The 15,444-nt window shown below is 34.6% G+C and overlaps 1 pseudogene; it reads left to right on the top strand.

Moving 5' to 3' along the window:
- The first annotated feature begins 9,564 nt into the window (after positions 1-9,564).
- Positions 9,565-9,664, top strand: LOC122119532 (annotated as a pseudogene).
- The last annotated feature ends 5,780 nt before the right edge of the window (positions 9,665-15,444 follow it).

Below are 15,444 nucleotides of genomic sequence, written 5' to 3'. Positions count from 1 at the left end.
TCTCCACCAAATCAGCAGGATAGAAGTTAATCAAATATATCCTACATAGAGAAGATCAAGAAGAACAGCAACTGATTATGGAAAATGCTCCCTATCAGAGAACAAAGTAAGTAGATTAAGAGTAGATGAGGCACAGCTCCTAACAGCAAATGTATAACATAGCAGGACTTATCAGGCAATTCTCAGTCTTAACTCTACATCAGTGGACTTAAATTTCCAAATAGAAGACATAGATTAAATAGTGGTATCAAAAAACACGTCACATCCATCTAGCATCTACAAGAGACATATTTTATTGACAAAAACAAACACATACTCAAACTGAAAGGCTGGAAGGAAAATTTTCAAGCAAATGGACACCATAAACAGGCTGCAGTAGAATTACTAACATAAGATAAAATAGAATTAAATTAAAATTAGTACAAAGAGACATTACATATTGATAAAGACAACGCTCAATTAGGAGGATATAACATGTCTAAATATCAATAGCTTGAATCCTGGAGCATTCCACATCATCAACAAATACTACTTAACCTAAAAACACATCTCAACACATCATTGTCATCCATGAATGACCCATTCAGGCAAAACTCAACCAAGAAACTACAGACTTAAATAACTACATTGACCACCTAGCCCTAACAGACATCTACGGAATATACATTCATCATCAGAATACACATTCTTCACAACAGCTCATGGAAGATTATCCAAAATAGAACATATCCTATGTCACTCAGAAATTTTGTCCAAATTGAAAGAAAAATTACTTGAATTCCCATATCTTGTCAGACTGTAACAGAATAAACTTAGAATTAAACAGCTAAAGCAAAAAAAAAAAAAAAAAACATTGTAAAACCCATGAAGACTGAATAACACGTTGATGAATGACCAGTGGGACACTGAAGGGATTAGAAAAATACTGAAAGTTTCTGGAATTTAACAAAAATGAACACATACAATACTAGTTTCTCTGGGACACAGGAAATGCAGTAGTTAGAGGAAAATTTATAGCTCTGAGTGCCTACTTCAAGCAATTGGGGAAATCTCAAATAAATATTTTAATGATGTACCTCAAACTCCTTGAAAACAGGAGCAAGCCCTAACCCAAAGCAGTAGACAGAAACAAATTTTAAAAAATCAGAAATAAATAAAGACAAAATAAAACATTGAAAGAATAAAAAAAAACCAGAGTTGCTTTTTTAAATAAATTAACAGACTTGACACAACCATACCAAGTCTGAGTAAGAAGAGAACTTATATAGATAAGTAAATAAAAAGCCAGCAGATTGGGAGAAGATCTTTACTTGCTCTGCAACACACTATGGCCTCATATCTCAAATATATTTAGAGCCCAAAAGTTAAATCCCCCAAATAAAAACATATCCGCAAAGAAATAACAACTCTCTTAATAAGTGGGCTAAAGATTTAAGGAGAGACTTCTCTGAAGAAGAAATATGCATGGCCAATAAACGCATGAAGAAATATGCAACATTTCTGGCCATAAAAGAAGTGTGAATCAAAGCAACATTGAGCTTCCACCTCACCCCAGTTAGAGTGACCATTATGAAGAAAACTAAAAATAACAGATGCTGGCCTGGTGGGGATGTGGCCAAAAAGGAACATTACTACAGTATTGGTGAAAATGTAAACTTGTTCAAATACTCTGTAAAGAAGTATGGAGGTTCCTCAATAGAGCTCCCTTATGAGCCAGCAATGAGGGATCAAGAAAATGTCATATATGTTCACAACAAAACTCTATGCTTCCATCAGAATGAATGACATTGCCCCATTTGTAAGGAAATGGAATCACTTCGAAAATATAATAAGTCAAACAAGCAAGACTCAAAGAATCATAGGCCACCGATTTTCACTCCTTTGGAAACAATAGAATATGTCTACAATATTCACAATAGCTCAAAAGCAATATGCATATCACCATATAAAATAATGCTTATCGAAATGAGTTCCAAGAAATGGATACAAGATGATTGTATAGTGAGCTGTTTTGGGTTATTTGTATTTAGTTTTTACCCTTTGGTTTATTCCTTGTACTCACTATTTTTTATTTCTGTACACTTTGTTTTATACATGTTTATCTGATTTGGAGAAAGGGAAGAAAAATCACAGAAATGGTGGCACAAAGATTAACCAAAGCAAAAGTGATATACACTAGACACTATGTTAGAAATTAACTTTACAACTTTGGGGGAGTGGGATGTCAGGGTTGGAGGAAGCAAGAAAAAATGGGGAAGGGTTAACACTTTAAAATTGTACTCATTACTTATGTAACTGTAATGACCCCTCTGTATATCACTTTCATAATAAAAAAAAATAAGAGGACTCACTCAAATAGAGAAAATTAGAGACAAAATGAGACAACACAACAGAAATAAGCAAAATTGAGAATGTTATAAGAGAAGACTTTGAAAACCTTATGCCAATAATCTCGAGAATCCTGGAGAAATTGATGCTTTCCTATACTGAATCTGAAGCAAGAAGTAACACATAAGAAGTAATGAATATTAAATGTCAATAAAACACTTCCCATTCCAGAAAAAGCTAGGATTCAATGAATTTACCATGAAATTAAGGCCTGCAAAGAACTTACAATATGCAGGTCTAATTCTTCAATGGAATGGAAAGGGAAAGGGAATTATCAAACACATTCTATGAAGATAGAATTACACACTTCCCCAAATCACATAGGGACTCACCAAAGAAAGAGAACTCTTTGATAAGCATTAAAACAGAACTTCTTAATAAAATTCTCACCAGCCAATTTCAGTAACTAACAAAAAATACATATAGTATGATCAAATAGGGTTCATCCTAAGATACAATTTGATTCAATATTTTTGTCAATAACCATAGCACAAACCATCAGCAGAAGCAGGGGTGAGAAACACATGATCATCTATATGGATATAGAAATAGCTTTTAAAAACCTCCAATACCCCTTTATGATTAAAAAAGTCTGAGAAGCTAGGAATGCATGGAACACTCCTCAATATAATACAGAGTATGGTTATGATAGAGATAATTAGCCTTTACCTAACGGTGGAAGCATTAAGACAAAATCACGAATGAGACAAGGATGTTCGCTCTCTACTACTCGTCAAAATGGTAGTGGACTTTCTAGCAAGAGCAATTGGAAAGAGAAAAAAAGGGGATACAAATAGGGAAGAAGTAAAACTATCCCTTTTTACAGATGAAATGATCCTGTATTTAGAAGTGCTTATAGCTTCCTCCCTCAAGTTAGTAAAGGTGATGCTAACCTTGAGTTATGTAGCACGGTATAAAACTCACAAGAATCAGTTTTTCTGTGTTACCAACAATGGGAAGAACCAACCTGAAATCCAAAATACAACCTCATATGTATTAGCCTCAAAATCAAATCAAATCTAATCTAAACTAAACTAAACAACAATAAAACTAGGAATTAATTAATTTAACTAAAAATGTGAAGGGACTCTACTGTGAAAACATTCAAATCTAAAACGGGAAATTGAAGGAGATTCAAGGATATGGAAAATCTTTCAATGTTCCTGGTTGGAGGAATTAAAGTGGCAAAAACTGCAATACTGCCCCAAACAATTGACCATGCGATACTCATCAAAATCCTAACAATATTCTTCAATGCAGTAAAGAAAGCAATCCAAATTTAATATGGAATTACAAAAGTACACATGAAACAGAAGACATAGAAATGAACTCATGGGCCGATAATCATCACACACACACACACACACACGTACATGTGCGCGCGCGGAAGCGCACACTGGAATTCTATTCACCCATCAGAATTCTATTTCACCAGTATTAAGGAAAATGAAAGGCTTGGGAAAATTATACTAAGAGAAAAGAGAAAGGAATGCAGACTCTGAGCAATATAGATTTCATGGATTCATTCATGGTAGCTAGAAGGTGCCCACAAATCTACAAGTAAACAAGACAGATTCTACCTCATCCTAATTAGAATGGCCATTATCAAGAAAACTAGCAATAGAAAATGCTGGCATGGATGTAACCAATTGGGAACTCTATTACACTGTTGGTGGGAAACTAAACTTGTTCAACCACTGTGGAATGCAGTACGGAGTTTCCTGAAAAGACTAAACATTGATCTCCCTTTAGACCCAGTAATTACCCTCATTGGCAGTAATCCAATAAATAACAAACAAGCTCACATGAAAACTACCAGCATAACCATGTTCTGGGCCCAGGCCCAGAGTTCAAGGACTGGAAAAAAAACCTTACAACTGCTGGTATTTGTTTCCGCAAATATGAACCTTTTGACATAGGATAGCAAATCATTCTATTTGCAGTAGCTAGAATAGGACTTAAATGTAGTGGTTGACAAAATGGCTTCTTTGTTGAATGTTAGTAAATGATGTAGGCAGTCCAAGAAAAGGGAGATTTTTGTTGTTGGCCGAGGGGCTTGGAATATGAACTTGGACACTGTCCCTGAGCTCTTCAAGTCAAGGTGAGTGCTCCACCTCTTGAGCCACAGTGCCACTTCTGGTTTTCTGGTGGTTAAATGGACGTAAGAGTCTCAGGAACTTTCCTGCCTAGGTTGGCTTTGAACCGCCGTCCTCAGATCTCAGCTTCCTGAGTAGGTAAGATTACAGCTGTGAGCCACTGGCACCAGGCTAAAAATGGGGGATTTTTAGAAAAGAAAATCGACCTCATCACCTGTGTCTAAACCTCAGATATCACTATTAGAACACTTCACCCTCTACTCATTTCATCAGACATTTGTAAATTTTCTCTTTTCCTTCATGTGGGAATACTGCGGTCAGTATTAACTCAGCTGTGGGACTGGATCAATTGTATGGTAATTGCTAGCACCTAAATCAAGAACTGTTAGATCAAAACAAATGAAGCTCTCATTTGGAATAATTATTTACTCTTGTTTTTAATTTAATTTAATTTTATTTGAGAACATACTGTACAGAGATACTCTTTTATTACAAATCTGTGCTTGATTACTTCCTAATGTGATGTTGGACCTCCTAACAGAGTGATGGCATTTTCTTTCTCTTCAGCCTTCTTCCACATGTCGTCAAATATTTAAGAATTCAAATATTTCCATTGATAATTCATTAAGCTGACCTCTAAGAAAATATGCATTTCTGGAATTTGGTCTGCTGTCTTGTTCTTATATGTGCAGGCTTACTATGATTTATTTGTTCTGCAAGGAATTTTATTTTCCAATTTTTGTGTGACCAATTTTAGTCTCTCTGATCAGTCTTCCTGACCCTCTCTCTGGGGTCTCATTTCAGTCTGCCTCATAAAAAATATATTAGTTATCATCTAAATAACTCTCAGTTTCTCTTTTTTTGCCTGATTTTAAGTAGGCTGTGATAGCAGACCTGACTGGCTGTACTAACTGGAATTTTTTTGTTTGTTTGATTGTTTGATTTGTGTGTATGTGTGTGTTTGTGTTTAGTTTTAGAGGTCTAGGATTACTATTCAAGGTATTAGCGTCTCTGGGCCCCAGTGATTCCCTGGCCTAGAGTCAATTGGTTTTTCCCTGGAAGATACAAAGAACTGGTGACTAAATTCCTGTTAAATTGTCTCAAAATGAGGCAATCTGGCATCTTTACAAAGCCATGAATAACTCTGTAGTAATACACTTACAGAAATGGTCTATCAAGATGACTTTTCAAGGTTGACTGTGAAAAATGTTCATTTTCAAGTAACCACCATAAAGCAGATCATAAGCCTGGAAGCAGACTTTTGGAAGGGAGGTTCCACATCCTTCCTTCTCTTATGATAGATCAAACCATAATATTCTGCAGTTGTGGCCAGCCTGGAGCACATTTTCCCAAGGATATTCTGTAGTGTAAAAGAGGACCAGCTATCAAAATAAAGGTGAAAATACTTTTCTACTTCAGACTGATTTATCTTGCATATATCTGTTGTTATTTCCATTACTTCTAACACATGGATAAATTATATTAGTATTAGACAACTGGGAAAGGATTAATGGCAAAGAATTACTTTCATAATACCAACATAATACACTTAACCCAGTTATGGAAAATTAAATTTAACTGTAGAAACAATATCAGGAATATAAAATAAGCCTCAATATGCATAATCTGGCCTACATACACCATCATCTAATCAGAAATTCAGTCTCTCTATAAATATTTATTTGGTACAAAATCATAAAAATTTAATTAATGAATATGACTTTTAAGTATCATCTGAAGTACTCCTCATGCATATAATTGTATATACTTGTATAGATGTCACCTAGACAGAAATATAACATTCATGTAGAAATCAAATTTCCACAACTTAAACTTGATGAGAGGGGTAATTCCCTCGTGTATTGTGTGGTGTGAATTTTACCACAGTTCTGAATCCTTCCACCTAAAACCGAGTCATGTGAAATAATTTATTATTTGATGTTAAGATGAGTGTTAAGTGTAGAATACACTTTGAATTATTACATTAATTCACAGAAATAAAACAATAATGATAAATTATTTGTTTAAATTCTAATGTTTCTCAGTTTTACAATTCATGAAATATATCATTGACAGAGAGTCCGGGATGAAGGAGCCAGACGCAGCGGGTGAGGGGATTCTACTCAACACCAGCAAGAACCGACAAGGAGCAGACATCTTCATACTGCAGTTTGCAGACCAGAGACGACCCAGGATCTAAGACTCGGCGTGAGTAGAAGCCCAACATCCTCACTCCTTCTCCGGGAGCAGAGGAGGGAAGGCCACCCCTCCCCGCCCAACACCGGTGATCTCCATCTTGGATACCGACAAAGCTCGGAGGAGCTGCTAGCTCCAACTCAGGCCTTGGAATAAAACGAGTCATATAACAGGTCACAAGAACTTAACGGCAAAGTGACCTGCCAGACTCAGCTCCATCCAGGGAAAAGTCACCCAGCTCAGGCACCAGCCATTGGAGTGGCTTTCCTCACTGGGTAACCAGAGCCAGAGGCTGCCCCTCCCTCTAGCAGCCTCCACAATCAATTGAAAAACAGACACCCTGAGAATGGCTCCAGGGTGGGCTCTGTGAATTTTTCACAAAATAGCCCCAGGGAAAAGCTACTGTTTGTTGAAAGGCCTCAACTCTACCAGAACCTAGCCTCATCACCCCTCTTTTGTGATTCTTAAAGCAGATCACCCTCCCATTAAACTAACCTGGGAGGGGGAATCTCAAAATCTTGGGTAAAGCAGAGCATTTTTCTGCCTGTTTGAACAAACTGACTCAAGAAACCAATCAAGCCACAGGACCTCAAGCTGACCAGAGACTCCAACAAGAGGCTGGGTACAGACAAAAGGGAGATACAGGATTCTTCCCACCCCTCCCAAAAAATAAAAAAAAAAAAAATCAAAGAACTTTTTTTTTCTTCTTTTCTTTTTTCTTTTTCTTTTTTTTTTTTTTTTTGGTACCTTATATATATAAAAAAATTTTTTTTCCTTTTCTAAAACTTTTATTAATCTTTAATTTTTGCCTTTTTTGAAAAAATAATTGTTTTCCAGTAACTTTTTTTTCCCTCTTATAATTTTTATTTTAGGAATACGTGAATGTATGTTTTCCTTTCTTTTCTTGTCTTCTCTCTCTTTTTCTTTCTTTCTTATCTTTTTGTTTTTTGTCTAGTTCTACTGAACTTCTGATCTTTTTTTTTTCTCCCTTTCTTATCCTTTTCACCTTTTCCTTTCTTTTGTTCCTCTGTATGTGACTTAACTCTTGCCCTGCACGTCATCAGATAAACCCATAGTTAACTAGTAGACCCTATCCCCCATTGTGTACACACTTAATCCACAAATTTATTACTCAATCCAAAACCTCTGAGACTTAAATTCCTTAATAGCAGTACTACCTCTTTATAGCTATATAATATTTTAAGGATTTTTTAAGTTTTTCACATCTCCTCTATCTCCCTCCTGTTTTCTCATTATATTCACATTCCTCACTAAATAGATGGTCTTTCAATCTCCATAACTATATTAATTTTTACGTTTCTAATTTTTTTTCTGGTCTCTTTTCATTTCCCTTTCCCTTTCTTCTTTTTCTCTCCCTCTCTACTTGCATCCTACCCAACCTATTTCCTGCATTGAGATTAGGACATAGTTAACTCTCCCTGTGCCTCCCCACACCAATCTATTCCTAATTTTTACCCACATCTCTCCCTAACCCTAAAAATTTCTGGTTTTCCAAATTCTTCTCTGCGGTTCGAAGCCCATTAACATATAGTTGTTTGATGTTGAATAGATGTATCTGTTGAACTAGATTGTATTTGTAGACTATTGACTGTATAAATGCAAACGTTGGTTGATGGTTGCCTTAAGATAGTGTTCTAGCACAAAACTGGTGCTATTTTCATCTCAAATGGGCAGAGTAAGCCGGAAAAACACAAGAAAAATGGCAAATCCGGGTATCTCAATTCCCAATCTTGATAATCAGGGGTCAGATCAGATAACGAACAATCCAGAGGAGAGTTCCCAAATAGCTCTACAAACACTGGTGGCAAACATGATAAATGAGAAGTTTGACAACTTACAAAGGACTCTGTATGAGCGTGATAGGGAGAGAGAGGAGGCATCCCAAAAGTTTATACAGGAATATCATAAGCGTGAGGAAGCTACTCAAAAACTGTGGTTGCAATGTTGTGGTTAGGGTATCAAAGGCAACTGTGTTTTAAAGTATTATTCCATTATTTCTACCTCAGTGTTTGGTAGAGTTGGACCTAAAGCTTTACCATTTGTAGATTTACAGCCTAGAGGCAAGATGAAACACTGTGATTAAACCATTACCAATTTAAGGCCTAATATCAAGGAGAAACATATAGACTTCTCTTGTACCTATGAAAATATTTGGTGAAAGAAAGGCAGTAGTGTAAATTCCTGCCTGGTTGGATGGTAGCCTGGCCAGGACATTAGGTAATCATGCATATGAATTTATTTTCACCTTCTTGGCTTTAGCTACTTTTAAAATGTTAGGTATAACAAACAATTATATTTTGATAAAATACCGTCTAGTCTAAACGATTCTGTCTTAACTGTTCATTTCTCTATAATCCCTCTTAACTAAGATTAGTTTTGTTCCAAAAAGGAAATCTATGCTGTCAGGGTAAGATATTCTGGTTGGTCTGTTGCTACATGGAAGAAGAGTGAAGGGTCAGGTAGACATTTGTGCCAGTAAGACCTCATTTAGGAAATTTTAAGCTGCAGAAGTTTAGAAGTAGCTCTTAAGCAAGGCTTATTTTGAATCCATTAGCTCCACAAAGCTAACTCAGTTGATAAATAAGTACTTGAAAAACCATCACCTTTGGATCTAGCTATAAAGGCTTCAAAGTATGATCAAATTTAATTGAAAAAGACTTAAAATAATCATTGACAAAAAAAAAATTGCAAATGTGAGCAATCGACCAAACAATGTAAGTTTTCCAATATACACAGAATTTTAGAGAATTAAGATCAATAGCATTTTGGGAACAATAAGTTTTCCTGGTTACAAACAGTCAACCAAGGATATATGCCTTTATAAAGACTGCATCATTAACTATGTAAATTTACAGGATATGACATGCTTCAGCAGCACGTTTACCCAAATTACAACAATACAGAGATTAACATGGCACTTGTACAAGGATGATATGAAAATTTGTGAAGTATGCCATATTTTTCATTCTTCAGATGCAAGAAATGAAAAACAGTTATTAAAAATGATTACAAAAATAAAAATGTAACAATACATGTAATTAATTGAACTAAAAGTTAGTTTGACATCAGTGTATTAAATCCTCACCTTAGAAAGGCCTTTACATAGCATAATCTTTACAAAACGTTTGAAATTAGATAACATCGTCATTTTATTCCAAAGAAATAACATACTATAAGGACCTAGGAAAAAAAGGAATGTTAAACTGTTTCTATATGGAATGCTATCTGAAATAACACATTTAAAAATGAACCTATATATTATAAAACAATGTAGAACTCAAACTATTATATCTAGGAGAGAATGAAATAGATTATGGATATTATACAAACAAAATACAGATTAGATTAAAATATACTTTTTTCAGACAAAAACCAGAAATATCTTCAGTTTCTGTACTACACATTTCAACAGATAAGTTAAAATGAATTCTGATTTAAAAAACACAAACTCTGCAGAAATCATTATAGATGTATACAAACAAATCATGAATACATTTTGACATCAAAGTCAGGCAATTCACTTGAAGAATACCATGGAGTCCATGAATTTTTAAAGTAAGATATTGCTGCTGTTTGTATGGTGAAAATATTTTGTACGGACACAAGGATGGATTGGCATTTTTGAAATTTAAGAAACTTAACCAAACCATTATGACTTAGGAGAACCATTTTTACAGCTTTCTACAACTCCAAAAACGTAGTGATACATATTTATCCTTTTGGCAATATCAAATGCAGTTTCTTCAAAGTTCTTCAGACCTGGTTTGATAATTTGATAATATTCAATAGTAGGAGATCCAGCATATTTTTGCTATTTCTATTCCAAACAGCAAGATGCAAGGGGGTCAAGAGGACTTTAGTTTGGGCATTGCGATATGCATCATGAGGAACTAAGAAAGAATCCAGTCTGGTATTATTCCACATATAAGCACTGTGTAGGGATGTCCAGCAATTCACAGTTATTGCATGAATATCTGCCTTGAGCCACCAACTCATGGATAATATCTAAGTGTCCACTGTAGGATTCCCGATGAAGAGAGGTATATTCATCATCATTCCTAGTATTCACATGAGTGGCCTTTTTGGAAAGTAGTCTCTGTACTGTAGTAAGCTGATTATTTTCAGCAGCCAATAGAATAATTTGCTTGAATACTTCTCCATTTTTTCTGCGAATGATATCATTCCTCACTTTTTCATCTTGTGCCTTGTCTTCATCAGAATTGCCTAAGCAGAGACATTGAGTACCAGTGGGAATCAGGTGCACATATATTCCCCAATAGTTCACGTTGGTTGAACTGCTCAGAAAAATCCAGTGAATATTCTACATCTGTTATTTCACCATGATTTTTTTTCTCTTTTTCCATTTTTACTATTCGAAATTATTCTAACTGGAGAGTAGAGAATTGATAGAGAGCAGAGGAAAGGTTTTCTTCCATATAGAAAGGTACAGACTGAAAATGAGGACCAGTGGTGTCTTCATGTGCAGCTTATTCTAGGAACGAGAACATATGAAATAAAGCCTTCTATGTAAATGATTTGGGGAATGGCAGAGCAAAAAGTGAAATGATGCAACCAAAAATATAAAAGCAAAATAAATTAGGATAATTATGGAGCAGTCATATTATCTATGAGAACCATGAAAGGGAGAGAGGAAGAAAGAGACAGATGTGCAATGACCTAGCTAGCCACAAAATCCATGCCTCAGATCAATTTATAGTTCAAACAATTTTACTTTTTAAAAAAGATGGAAACAGAATTTATGTATTTACTTGAAATTAGTAAATACATTTTTAATAGCCTACATAAAGAGACATAGCTTTGACCAAATTACAGACAAGAATCTAAATCCCTGATATTCTAGTAACAGAACTGACTGAAATCAGTTGAATATCACTTTTCCTGTAGAGTGAAGGAATAGGTCCAGGCTAGGAAAGCAGCTAGAGAAGGCAGACTGATTGTATCTGGAACAAAACTTTGTGGACAATGGTATCAAGGATTAATTACTGGTGACCCACTTGCACTGGTAGTGTGAATCTGAAATATTGCTTGCTGATTATGAACTATTGCTTTAATCATTGTATGTTCCAAGAAGAAAAGGTGATTTAATTGATAGCAAAGGATTAGTAATACACTTTGACTTCTCATTAAGCACCTTCAACTATCAAAATCACATGAAGACAATAGACAGGCCTACTTTTTTAGATGAAAACAGGTGTCTTTAAAAATAAGGTAATTAAGTATTCCTACAAAAGCCTTTTTTTTGCTACTGTATTATACAGTTTTTTTCTAATGTTGGGTAACAAATAATGGATCTATTAGAAAACTCTTAAAGCTCATATGTTCGATAGTGAGTTTTCTTATATTATATCATGGTATTTTTGCTCATGGTTTTAAGAAGAAATTTACTAGCTTAAATTTCTGACAGGACAATATCATCACTGTACAACTTGCTTCTATACTCTACGTTTTAAATTACTATATAAGTATGTGCATTAGATAGCTATAGAGGAAAATCTAGAAGCCACACTGGTGGCTCATGTGTTTATCCTAGCTAATCAGAAAGATGAAATCTGAGGATTGTGGTTTGAAACCAGACCAAGCAAAAAAAATTCCATTAGATTCTGATTTGAAAGTAACCAGCAAAAGCTAGAAATGGAGCTGTGCGACAAGCAGTAAAATTCTAGGCTTGAGAAAACTAAAACAAAAAAACAACAAATTCTGGGACAGAACCAGGCCCTGAATTCAAGGCTAGTATTAGCACAAAACAAATGAATGAATTAATTAATTAAAATAAATTAAGTGGTCACATGTGGCGAGGCAAGTAAAATGTAACACCCATGGTGACTGGATTGTGTATTATTTTGTAATAAGGCAAATTAACGTTTGTCCAAATCACTAATATTTTATTTGTACTTTTTGTACTAAACCCTGAATTTAGCATGCATATATATGTGTGTACATGTGCACACATGTGTGTATGTGTATATGTGTGAGTATGCTGTTGCAATGTTGCTTGCCAATGTGGAAAGGGTGAGGCTGAAAAGAGCTAGCTGTGTTGCAATGTTTTTATTTATCAGTGTTCTGTCATGTCATTTCTATGGAGCCACTCTTCTGTACATTTTATTTGTCAAATAATAACATCATCATAATCAAAGCATATACAACATTAAGTTAGATTAAAGAGACCAATTTCAGCTCTGATTATATGTTAGGTAAGAAGATGCAGATATAATTAGGTAGTAAGTTATTGCTGTAAGATGACTGTCAGTACAAAATATGTATTTGACCTCTTAAATTGGTTATACTTTTAAGATATAATCATGGAGTGAGTTTGACCTACTTGACCAAACAGGTATTACTCTCTGGTTATTCCTGTGAAACACAAGGTGGATAAATTCTATCCCGATTTCTGCTGAAAATAACGTTCTTTGTAACATCATATCTAATCTCACTAAGATAATCTACCCTGTATTTATTAAGTTTGAATATCTCATCATATGGACTGAAAATCAGTATTGTGGATATGCTTGTTAGATATACCTTTCAAAAACAAACAAAAAGCCTGTGTCACCTCCAGATTGTGGATGCATTTTAAGTTGTTTTGTACATGCAGTGGGATCTTCACTAATGGCCCTTTTTTGTGAGTAACTCTCATAACTTTAACAAATAAGGATTTTTGAATATTTTTTCCAATATAAATATCAACCCAGAGCTAGTCTTGCAATTTCTGAAAAGCCTTTGAATATTTTAGTATTATTTCACTTCATTGACTATAGGGCTAAATGCATTTCTGAAATAAATATTATTAACATCTGAAGATGTAAGTGGGTATATAGGGTTTTTTATGCATCATTTTATGAAAACCCGGTTTTTATGAAAGTAAATGAAATAGAATAAAAGAGTATAAGTAAATTTGGTAAGCTAATTATTATTATAACTTTGTTTTCTAGCAAGTTTTTTTAATGTAGATAATGCAGTTAAATTATTTTCTTTGTATATCTGTACTTCAGTTTTAGAATCTTTATAAGAATGAATTTGTGGAAAAAATAAATGTATTTGAAAATGATTAGGATTAATCTTGTTTTTTGTGTCCTACTTCCAAGAAAATGAGTTATTTTCAAGTGTTAATATTTTATGACTGAATCTTCAGTATCACAATAAATTTTGAAAAATATGCAGTAGTATTGATGTCTTTTTAAACCAATTGTATTCACAACTTGGAGAATCTTTAATTCATGCTTAGGTCTTGGTGTCTATTATTTTTAACCTCTCCTTCCTACCATTAATGATAGGTGAGACTGCATTTTGGAAAAATTTTTATCTGAGGTCAAAGGTGATTTTTATATCAGTCTTGCTTGTTAATAGCATTTTAAAGTAGTACATTTCTCTCAAAATGTTGGGTATAAAAAGCAATCAAAATACCTCTAATAGTAAACAACTTAGGTGAGCTACAATGTGGAAATGATTGGTCCATAAGACCTGCAGTCTGTTTCCATCAGGAATTGGGGAGGTCATTCCTTCATTATGACTGTGTTAAAGAGAGATTGGGTCCCAAGGTAGTGCAGTGTTGTCATGGGATAGAATATGATTTCTACAATTTTGAGCTAGAAATCAGGAATGTTATAGTTTAGCAGTTCCTCTCACCAGGGAGGTATAAATTGATTATGAACTTAGAATTTTCATATTACAGTTACCTATTTCCTTTCTTTTTGTTTTTTGTTTTGTTTAGTCGTGGGGCTTGAACTCTAGGCTTGGGTACTGTCCCTGTGCTCTTCCTCTCAAGGTGATCACTGTATCGCTTGAGCTACAGTGAAACTTCTGGCTTATTAGTGGTTTATTATAGGTAAGAATCTCTCGAACTTTCCTGCCTGGGCTGGCTTTGAACCGCGTTCCTCAGATCTCACCCTCCTGAGTAGCTAGGGTTACAGGTAGACCCACCGGCATCAGGCTTATTTTCCTATTTTCTAACAAAGATAAAGTGAAATATTATTAGAATGTGGACAATAATTCTGTGAAATTTTCCTAGAATTAGTAGACTACGTGCTGGTATTTTAGTCATAATTTAGAATGAAGTTATTTGATATGGTGGGAATGGGGCGCAGGCTAAGATTTACCATTTGTGCAATGTTGTACTAGTAATTCCAACTCTGAAGACTTCAATATCATCATCTGAGAATTAGAAATGGAAGTAGTTCTACTTTACGGGATTATTGTGAGGATTAAATTAGGTACCATAGATAACATACTTGGAAAAACGATCAGCATTTGATCCTTTCTACCTGTTATTTTATCATTTGATGAATTCTAAATTTTTTACTGTAATTTTTATAATGTGTCTCTTTAGGATATGAACCTAAACAATAATCTAATACTACAGAGTTGAGGGAGATGAATTGCCCTCCTGAATAATTTACTTTTGGGTCAAATAAAAGGAGTCTTGCAAAAAGAGAATAGACTTTAGAGAAACATGATGAGTTGATGTAAATAGCTGCATAGCTGATTTTGTTAATTTGTGAACTAATTCAGGGAAACAGAGTACAACAAGGTAAAAAAAATAAAGAAGGTCATATTGAAATACTCATTGGTGTGTTTGTGTGTTCACGCACACGTGGGTACGCACATGCACATATGCAGATGCTCATGCCTGTATTCATCATTCCTGAAGTGTGATACTGCCTGGGCACTATCCCTAAGATTCTGTGCCCAAGGATAGTTGTCTACCACTATTCCATTCTGATTTTTT

Source organism: Dipodomys spectabilis, unplaced genomic scaffold (genome assembly GCF_019054845.1).
Source record: "Dipodomys spectabilis isolate Male_0828 unplaced genomic scaffold, ASM1905484v1 ptg000172l, whole genome shotgun sequence".
Classification (NCBI taxonomy): domain Eukaryota; kingdom Metazoa; phylum Chordata; class Mammalia; order Rodentia; family Heteromyidae; genus Dipodomys; species Dipodomys spectabilis.
The sequence above is the reverse complement of the archived record's forward strand: the minus strand, read 5'-3'. Positions and strand labels throughout refer to the sequence as shown.